The 11,209-nt window shown below is 32.9% G+C and overlaps 1 pseudogene; it reads right to left on the bottom strand.

Moving 5' to 3' along the window:
• Window positions 1-9,486: 9,486 nt before the first annotated feature.
• Window positions 9,487-10,250, bottom strand: LOC101675550 (annotated as a pseudogene).
• Between the last annotated feature and the right edge of the window lie 959 nt (window positions 10,251-11,209).

Raw genomic sequence — 11,209 nt, 5'->3', positions numbered from 1 at the left:
TTTCAAGGATTCAAACACATAATATGCCATATTACTATAAGTAATCTTTATTAGAATTTTACCAAGTTTCACTAAATTTCTAATCATAATTTTACTTCACCAATTCCTGGATCTTGAATGTAGAAATTAACTGTGCTCTATTCAAAGTGCCTGTCATTGGTACCTCCATACAAGTTTATCATTTGCCTTAATTCATTGGTGGTTACTGTAGAATGGGGCAGAAATAATTTTCCTAGCTTTCATTTGACCTGTCATTGACCACTTAATGTGAGTTAACATATGAGAACTTATGACTATATCTGATTGTATTTATGAACATACTGACCTTATTCTTCATTTATTTCCTTGTTTTAGCTTCATTTTATATTTGAGTTAAAATAGCCATGTCTAAATGCTTATACACACATACATGCACACACATATCCCACCTGTATCTCCTAAGAAATATCCTTTTGAAATAATTTGTTCATGCTGACAACATTCTTCTTGTATCTGCTCTTCCCATTGCTCTTAATATAAACTGATAATGTTTCATTTTTATTTAAAATTAATCTTAAGAGAATGGTTAAGTTAAAAAATAAGTAAAATTAATCTTAATATAAAAACAAATAGGAGAGTTGGATAGGCCATCTAAAACAAACAAACAAAGGAAACAGTTCGTCTTTAGAAGAATTTGATTCTAGCTCCCTACCAAATAAGTTTTAGACAAATGATGACCTTCTCACAGCAAATCATTACATGTTTCACAAGGGAAAAGCTGGTTTTGAATTCTTTGAAACCCCAAATTCCCCCACAGAGAACAGTTACATTAAAGCATTCCATGTTTCAGGAACCAGACACCTCTTTCTAAAGTGAAAGGTCAAATTAAAAAGTTGTAGATCATAAGCATTCTTAGCACCCACCCACACATACATTAACTATGGTAACTATATAAGGTAATGGATGTCCTGATTGTCTCAATCTTGATTATCATTCTACAATACATATGTATATAGGTATATATGTCATATACTTTAATATATATACAATTATATTTGTCAGTTATTCCTCCATAAAGTTAAAGAATAAAGTCACAAAAATTTAAATAAATAAATAATGTTAGTACCAGTCATTTCTTTTGGGAGAAAAATTAGATAAAAATTGAACTAGAAAAAGAAAGGAAAACTGAATTTAAGCACATCCCCTTCTGAAGCATACACAGACATTGCCAATTATGTATTTTTCTGTGTGGCACATGGTTTGGCAATTCCATTGCCATTTGCAATGAGTAGATCCAAATTGTTTTCTGAAGTTTTATGTGAGTTGTGTATAATTTTTATTTATTTATTTATTTATTTGCCTGCCAAGGAAAGTACCTGGTGTTGAATTGGCTGTTTTTAAAATTACAATTTCAAAAATGATGCTCTGATCAGTTAGTGCAAACCATAAGATGCCATGTTTTAAGATGACAAAACATTTTATTTCAGAATTCACTATTTCAATTTGTTGCAGTTTGAAAGTGTCCAGTCTTCATTAAAATTTTTTGGACTACCTGTGGAACAGTGGCTATCAATTCTAAATACACACTAAAGTTACATTTGTTGCTTTAAAAAACACTAAAATTTGGTCTTCAAACCAGATGAGTTAAATTAGAATCTTATTGGGATATAGACACACATATTCTATTTTTTTAATTTATTTTTTATTTTCAGCATAACAGTATTCATTATTTTTGCACCACAACCAGTGCTCCATGCAATCCGTGCCCTCTATAATACCCACCACCTATTATTTTAGATATCTTTAGGCAATTTCAATGTTAGAATTAAGAATCGTTGGCTTGGGTGATGCTGTGATGATGATAGCCTTACAGTGTGTATACCTCTTATGCATCTGACCATCTTTTCAGGTAGAGTAAAGCATTGAGTCTGATCATTACGAACTCATTTAGAAATTATTAGAAATGATTCTCAGTGACTTTTAGGGTGATAAAGAGGGAAATTGTTAAAACCTAGATAACAGCTGCTAACCTACAAACAATCATCAGGTTCACTGACTCTTTTAATGGACAATGTTCATTTCTTTTTTTTTTTTTTAAGCTTTTATTTATTTATTTGACAGAAAGAGAGAGAGCACAAACAGGGGGAGCTGCAGACAAGGAAGAGGGAGAAGTAGACTCCTTGCAGAGCAGGGAGCCCAGTGAGGGGCTCCATACCAGGACCCGAGGATCATGACCTGAGCTGAAGACAGATGTTTAACCGACTGAGCCACCAAGGCACCCCAACAGTGTTCACTTCTAATAAATTCTGATGTTTTCAATGTACTCCTAAAATACTAGAATTTTATTTTACTTCTTACTTTTAGGTCTTTAACTATGAATTTGCCTTTTCATCTAAGTCAATTCCAAAATCAGATATATATCATTATGTCCATTTGTTTATAAAGGTTATTAATTATGCTGTTCAAATCATTCTTATTCTCACTGATTTTATTTGCTTGATTTATCATTTGCTAAGGGTAGTATATTAAAATCACCTTTTATGATAGTGTATTAGTCAATCTTTGTTTTGTACATATTGAGATTATGTTATAATGTAAGTACAAAGTTACAACCAGCTTATTACCCTAGTCAGCTGGAAATTCTAGTGTTCTCTTGTGACCCTTTCTATCTTTAGCAAGGCATTTGCACGTAAAATCTACTTTGAATAATACTAGCATAGCTATTAGCTTTCTTTTTATTATTATTGCTTGATATAATTTTCTTCCCTTTGATTTTCAGCCTTTCATGGTTTATGTTTATCTCATTTAAACAACCTATTCCTGGAATAATTTTCTAATCAAATTGGATGATAAGTGTATTATAACCAAAAAGTTTGGCCTGTTTGTATTTGTTGTGATTGCCAATATTTCTTTTTCATTTTTATATGGGTTTCCTATTTGTATCATATTTTCTGCTTTTTTTCTTTACCCTCAATTTTCTTGCTTTGTTGGATTAAGTTTCTTTTTCCTTTTTCTCTTATTTCTCTGGGTATTGCTTTCTTTCCCAATCCCTTCTCATGGGGTTAGCAATGGCAGTCTGATGTGATCATCATAGCAGTAAGTTGACTGACAATGGATAGGCACTTAGGACAAGCCTGTCACAGCAGGCTGAGAACCATTGTAGCTGAATCATATTAACAGCTGCTTTCCAGGTTAAGACCCATGAATTCCTGGTACCAATGTTCGTAGTTCAAAGGATCTTGCCTTCTCTCATATTTATTTTTTAGCTCCTTTTTAGAATTAAGAAAGAGCTCTGGTAGTTAACAAATTTCATTTTTATTTAAACTGGCTAGAGTAAATATCTTTTGCTTAAAGATAACAGAAACTTTGCCCAGTAGGTATACTTGATTTTAATTCATCATATTCAATTTTACTACAATCTTTATATGAGAATTAGCAATTGCATTCCCAAGCTGAAGGTACTCGAAATAAAAACTTGGTTATTGACATCCTTTATAATGTTTGAGTAAATAAGTATAAAGAAGTCTTCAAAGAATAGTAGGAGAAACAAGAAAAGGTCATGAAGACTTCACCTCTTTGGTTTTCTGAATTCCTGGATATTCCTTTGTCCTCTTATCTGTATTAGTAAGTGCTATGATAATTACATTAGATTTTTGTTAGCAATTGTTACTATATTTGGGGAGGTGGAGTAAGAATCAAATACAATTTTATGTTATATATCTCTTTTAATCTTTATAATACCCATTCTGGAGCTATAGTCCTTAGTTCACAGGTGAAGACATTGTGGCTCAATGGCATTAAGCAATTTTCCCAGATTCATCCTGTAATTAAGTGGTTGGTTCATAATTGCAACTCAAGTTCTGGTTCTAAATTTTTTTCCATGATGTCAGGATACCTCACTATAATAAAACTAAAAGAAGTTGTTTTTTGAAGACAAGGTAAGGGACTTATAAAGTTATATGTGCCATATCATTTCTTACCAAAATTTTTTTATACAAAGATTAAAGTTTCTAATATATTTTGCGAATCACACTGGATTAGAATAGGCCCCATGTTCTAGTATCTAGTAATATGTTAATCCCCTATAGTTATACGTTAGTTTTCCTAACTATCACTCATTCTTAATTGTCTGTCCATGTGAGAGATTTTCCTTTAGATTAATACCATGGACTCTCTTCTATAAGGTCTTTTTCTTTCTCCTTCATAAAGAGAAGTGACTTAGATGTATGGGAAGTTGAAAAAAAACACTGTACCATGAAAGCTCACCTCCTGTTCTTTGTGAACTCAGCCTTCCTGGGAATCCCAGATTTTCTCCTTTACGTCATATATGTTATATAGTAAGCATGCAACTCTCTGGCAGAGGATGGCTAATTCTAGAGCTAAAAAGTGGAAACCCCACTTTGCTGCACAACATGAAATTCAAAATCTCTGAGACATAAATCTGACTACTGCTTACCATCTGTTCTTGTTCTTTGTCCATAAATAAACTCATATGGAAGGAAGCCTTGCTGTTTGTTAGACTCTTCAAGCACCAAAACTACATTTTTTTCTTGAATCTTCTTGCTGGTGGGACACTTTCTCTACATTACCCATGTTTTGTCATGAAGCTATGCCTTCTCTCGGGTTGGTGCCTCACACAGAAATGATAATTGGTATCACTATGTTTATTTTCCAAACACACTTATGAAATAGGTACTGCTAATATATCCATTTATCAGATGATGAAATAGACTTAAATAGCCTAAGTATGCTGCATTGATAATACAGTAAATGCATTCTAGAGCCAGTTCTTGGACTTTGTTCCACTTTTTCCCAATGTCCATACTTTAAAGATTATTCTGTATATGTATAAAAAATTATGGAAGAGAGAAGTTTTCCTTTATCCTCTTTGGGCCCTTGGTTGAGTCTCAATATTAGTAAACTGACAAAGACAAGAGAAAAGCATGCAAATGTTCTTGAATTTTTTTTATATCTGAGGAGCTTTCACAGGATAAATAACTGAATGAATGACCAGAGCAGGAAGCTTTTATACCTTTAAATAAAGAAAGAGTAATTTATGAAGAATTGACAAGACAAAGAAGTTTGGGTTAGGAGATTCCTAGCCAGGACTAGATAGTCTTTGTTTTCCTTAACTAGGAAGATAAAGGTTAGGTTAACAAAGTTTATTTGCAGATTCCCCTTGTATCATCTCTGGACTAATAAGGGTCTATTTCCAGTAAAAGAAGAATGTATTTCTTGCCTTCATGCAGAAAGCACGGAATTTTTTCTGTATTCACTGCTTCTTAATTTCCTTCAGCTCAAAATAATTTTGTGACATATTTTGGGGTGGCATATTCTGGTTTCCTTCATTTTCAAGTATTTCCTTGAAATTTCCAAAGTTTTTCTTTACATAATATAGGTAACTGTATGTGGCAGTCCTCTCTGCTACTATTGCGAGGATGGTTAATGAGGTAGGGTAGAGTGCAGAAGTCAGAAAATAAATTAATTCACTATAAATTCTATAAATTCTAAACAGTGATCTAACATATTAATCTTCAGTAAGTTACTTAATATTAACATATTAATCTTCAGTAAATTACTTAATTACTTAATCCCCAGAAAGTTACTTGGTATCATCTGATATAATCTAGATTACAGCTGCCAATAAAACAGCGAGTTTAGTGAGATTTAGTGTTTAATTAACTTACAGTTTCATGGTTTATTAACCATAGAATTCCCTCAGCAAGAGGAGCACGTTCTATAAAGGCTATAGAAATGTATTTGATACACTACAAAAAGATTAACTTGGAAAATATTTAGCTGTTATTAAACAGTTATTAAATATCTTTATTTTAAACAATGATACACTTAATGTTTATAAATTTACTAGGAATTTAGCATTTCTATTTAGACATGTCATAAACTTTAAAAGTGAAGGCTTTGACCTTGCATTGTGACATTGCATTGTACAGCTACTTTGGCCTTTCTTACTGTTATAATACTTTAAACAAAATGAAATTACAACACTTAACTACCTCTTGTATTCTGAAATTGAGAGGGAAAGTATTCATTATTCACAATATTCAGGATGTCTGATTCCTAAGGCAGCAGGAAAAAAAAATTCAATTTCTTAAATTTTTAAATATGAAAAGTTTAAAAATGTTGCCTGTATATATATAATTCAGTTATCTGAATGCTTAATTTTTTTTTCTCCTCAAATGTCCCATCACCTTCCCATATTATCTTTCTCTTACTCTGTCCGCATTTTGTAGGATGTTCCCAAAGACTTTGGAAAGGGAAATCTAATGAGATTTTACTGAGAAACTTCTACATTTAAAGCTTTGTACCAGGTGCTACTGAGACAATAAACATTTTAAAGCACATGCTATTTACTATGTGCTCACCAATAAGCAAACACTATGATTTCTTATGTTAATAGAAGCTGACTCCCAGTATTCTAGTTTAGACGATGAATGGGATGGTAGAATTGCTACTTGATAGAACACTGGGATAGGCACAGAGGAAAATAAAAGATGAATTCCTACCTAGTGGTACAAGGCACATAATAAGCAAATGAATATGATAGGGAAAGTGAGGGCAAATGATAGGGATGAAAGAATCATTAACATATTGATGGTCTTGGCCATCAATTAAATCATCAAATGGTTGAAATTACCTAAGAATATAATATCAAAGATAGAGAAGATGGGCAAAGAAACATGAGTAATACCAACACTGAAAAGATGAAGAGCCTGTGAAGAATAGATTCCTGTGAAGAAGAATAGATTACTAGGTCAAAGAGGAAAAAGAAAATATGGTAACCATGGAAAATTTTAAGGGGAGAGTACTAAACAACAAAAGGATAAAATAAGTTTAAGACTAAAGAATATCCTTTGGATTTAGCCATTAGCTCATTGAACACCATAAAAGAGTAAATTAAATAGAGGGCTAGTGTATAATCCTGACTTCATTAGGTTGATAGATATACAGGAAATGAGAAAGTTACTAAATAGTTTACTCTTCTGAATAATGGGGGATATAAAAAAATGAAAGAGAGAATCCAACCATGGTGATAGAAAAATTAAACAAATTGAAAGGAAGAAGTAAGTAGAAAGTAAAGATCATTAACAACGTTCTAGGTGAAGATAAGAGGAAATGACATCATAGTTATGGTTGTAGGAAAAGTCCTGAGTGGGAGGATGGACTAACTCATATGTCAGACTGGACAAAACAATATATGAATAGTGAATTATATTGCTAGGGCTACCATAGCAAAGTTTCACATCCTTGGTGGCTTAAACAACAGAATTAATTTTTCAAAAATCTAAAGACTAAAGGTTTCAGATCAGGTGTAGATTTGGTCAGTTTATTCCTGAGAACTTTCTCCTTGGCTTCTAGGTGACCATCTTCTCCCTGTGTTCTCATGTGGTCTTCCTTCTGTACATCTCTGTGTCCAGGTTTTGTCTCATTATAAAGACATCAGTCATGGGAATAGTAGTCCATCTTAATGACCTGATTTTAACTTAAGTGCCTCTTTAAAGACTATATCCCCAAATACAGTTACATTCTCAGGTACTAGAATTTAGGAATTCAAGATATACATTTTGGGGGGTGGGAGGGAGCACAATTTAGCCCACAACATATGGGTGCATACAGATAATAATTAAGGGCGGGGGAGTCAAAATGAATGTTTAACCAGAGTCTTAACACATTTTGTGAGCATGTTTCTAAAATACAGTTTTGGTAATAAGAATGATATGAACAGAAGAACAATGGAAAGTAGCTTGCTTGAGTCAGTTTGGGCTTTTTAAACAAAATACCATAGACTGGGTGGCTTAAAATAGATTTTTTAATTTTTTTTAAGTTTTTATTTTATTTTATTTTATTTTATTTTATTTGGTACAGTTTTGAAGGTTAGAAGCTTGAGAAAAGGTTACTAGCATGGTTGGGTTGGGGTCATGAAGAAGTTCTCCTCCTGGTTTAGAAATACCAATTTTTTTTCTGTATCCTTACATGACAAAGGAAAGATCATCACTTTCTTTTGGATTAAGGACAATTGCCATTTGTGAAGGTTCCACCTTCATGACCAAATGATTTCCAAAATGTCCACCTCCAAATACCATCACCATGAGGATTAGGGTTTCAACATATGAATTTCGTAACACAAGTATCCTACACTAAGTAGTATTTAAAATGAAGTGTCAGTACTTACAGGACACAAGAGATTAGACCCTGCTGAAATCTCTGTTGTTCTTTTTCAATCATATTTTCACATCTACTTTCTGGCAATAGCGAATGATTGGTATTAAAGGTAATGGTTTAGGGAACATGGTATTGAGTCACTGACAAATTATTTTTGTATTGAAAAGGGAAAATGTTGAAATATTCTGCTACATTTCAAGAATTTTCTTTTCCATTGATAGCATCTTAAATTAAAGCAAAAGTAAACTAACAATTACAAAAAAAGAATATATGTCTAACCCTACATATGTTTCTAGAGATTGGCAAATTTAATAAGAAAGCAAAGAACTTTTAAAACTATTAATATGGAGTTTTATTAAGGAACAAATTAACGGATGTGGTTGTGGAGGGCAGTGTTTTAGGAGTAAGACTGAGTAGGCCAAAGAAGTAATGCTTCAAAATATTTGACTTGCCTACTTAAATTTACATGTCTAGTTTAAATACAATGTTTCTTTGTTATTGTAAATCTCTTCAAGCATTATGTAAATTTGGTAGTTAAATTCATTTTTATTTGTCATTTAATCCACTAACTTAAGCTGTGCTAAAATTCTAAAAGAAATTAAGCACATCCTTAATATCTTAGACAAAAAAAAATAAGCAACTTAAAATTTTTGATAAGCAAAACTCAAGGTATTTGTAATATCAGCTAAAATATATTAAACTCTTTATCGTATTAAAACAGCTATATACTATTATACTATATACTATTAAATTTTTATAATTGAAGCATAGGTGGCATAAAATATGTGTTAGTTTCAAGTATACAGCATAACAATTCAACAATTTATATATTATGCAATGCTTATCACAATAAGTGTAGCCACCACTTGTTAACATACAACATTATTACAGTATTATGAGTATCTTCCCTATGCTATACTTTCCATCCCTGTGACTTATTTATTTTATCAGTAGAAGTTTATACCTTTTAATCCTCTTCACCTATTTTGGCCATCTTTCATCCCCTCCTATCTGGAACCACTAGTTTATTCTCTGTATTTATAAATTTGTTTCTGGTTTGTTTTTTGTTTGTTCATTTTTTTTCTTTTTCGAATCCACATATGAGTGAAATCATATTGTATTTGTCTTTGGCAGTCTGAAATTTCATTTAGCATAATACCCTCTAGGTCCATCTATACTGTTGCAAATGGCAAGATTTCATTCTTTACTGCAGCTGAGCAATATTACATTATAGTGTGTGAGTATCACATCTTCTTGATCCATTCATCTTTTTTTTTTTTTCCACTTGAGAGTAGTCCTTTATTAACTGGCCCAATTACAAAAATAATCATGGTAGATACTTTAGTTCATTCTTCGAATAAGCCTATTGATCTGGTCTTCCCTGTTGCCAGCATCTCCACCTTCCACAAAATGGGTAGTCTTTTTCTTCATCCCCCCTCGTGGAGAAGATAATTTGAAGGGCCATAAAAAGTTGTTTGCCTCTTTGAAACGTTTTCCAACAGTATAGATCTCGTGAATCAGATCCTCCATGCAGATGATGCCATATTTACCAAGAGATCGGGCAATCAATGTGTTATCTGTCAGGGCAATTCGTTTTTGTTGATTTTGCCATAACCACGCTTGTAGATCAATTCATTCACTGACTTCAGGTTAGGGTACCCCCATGCTATATATGGTTCCACAATCCTTAACATGTTAACTGAAGCCTTGTTGAGCTTAACAAAGGTGCCATTAAAGATTTGACGAAGGCGAAGGAGCTGCAACACCTTTCGAACCTTTGGGCTCACACCATTGATGCCTCTGATCCTGATGACAAACGCCAATTTGGGTTCTGCAGGTACATAGAAGTTGCCAGCTTTTCTCGCCATCCTCGCCATCCGAATCTCGGTCCGGTACATCTGTCTGTACTCCTTGTGGTAATGCTTGGCTTTCTCATAGATAAGCTTCCTCCTTGCCTTTCGAAGCATCTTTTGAGCAAACTTCTTCCTCAGACGCTTGATCTTCAGCTCTGAGAAATTCCTTCGCTTCTTTTTAAGGATTTCTGGCACGGCAGGAACCTTCTTTTTCTTCTCCTCTGCACCCTCCATGGTTCCAGCCGCGATCCATTCATCTTTTGACGGACATCTGGGTTGCTTCCATATCTTGGTTATTGCAAATAATACAGCACTAAACAGGGGTGTATATATCTTTTTGAATTAGCGTTTTTATTTTCTTTCTTAGTAAATTTATTTTCTTTATTAGTGTATTTATTTTATTTTATTAGTGATTACAGAATTGTATGGTATTTCTGTTTTTAATCTTTTGATGAACCTCCAAACTGTTTTCCATGGTGTATGCCCTAGTTGACATTCTCACCACGAGTGCACATCGTTCCCTTTTCTCCATATCCTTACCAAGTTGTTATTTCTTGTCTTTTTAATACTAGCCATTCTGACTGGTGTGAGTGAGTATCTCATTGTGGTTTTGATTTGCATTTCCCTGATGACTAGTAATGTTGAGCCACTTTTCATGTCTGTTGGCCAACTGTATGTCTTTTTTGGAAAAATGTCTATTCATATCTTCTGGCCACTTTCTAATTAGACTGTTGGGTTTTTGGTGTTTTAGGAGTTTTACTTTGGAGTTGTAGGAGTTATTTATATATTTTAGATATGAACCCCTTTTCAGATATATCATTTGCAAATCTCTTCTCCTATTCTGTAGGGTGACTTTTCATTTTGTTGATAGTTTCCTTTATTGTGCAAAAGCTTTTTATTTTGGTATAATTCAAATAATTTATTTTTACTTTTGTTTCCCTTGTCTAAGGAGACCTATCCATAAATATGTTGCTAAGGCTGATGTCCAAGAGATTATTACCTATGTTTTCCTGTATGTTTGTATGACTTTATGTATCATATTTAGGATTTCATCCATTTCTAGTTTATTTTTGTATACGGTATAAGAAAGTGGTCCAGTTTTATTCTTTTGCATGTAGCAGTCCAATTTTCCCAGCACCCTTTATTAAAAAGAATGTCTTTTCCCTATTGTATATTTTTACCACCTTTGTTGTAGA

The sequence above is a fragment of the Mustela putorius genome, unplaced genomic scaffold (genome assembly GCF_011764305.1).
Source record: "Mustela putorius furo isolate JIRA1106 unplaced genomic scaffold, ASM1176430v1.1 tig00000083_pilon_pilon_pilon, whole genome shotgun sequence".
Lineage (NCBI taxonomy): Eukaryota > Metazoa > Chordata > Mammalia > Carnivora > Mustelidae > Mustela > Mustela putorius.
This window is presented reverse-complemented; position numbering and strand designations above follow the sequence as displayed.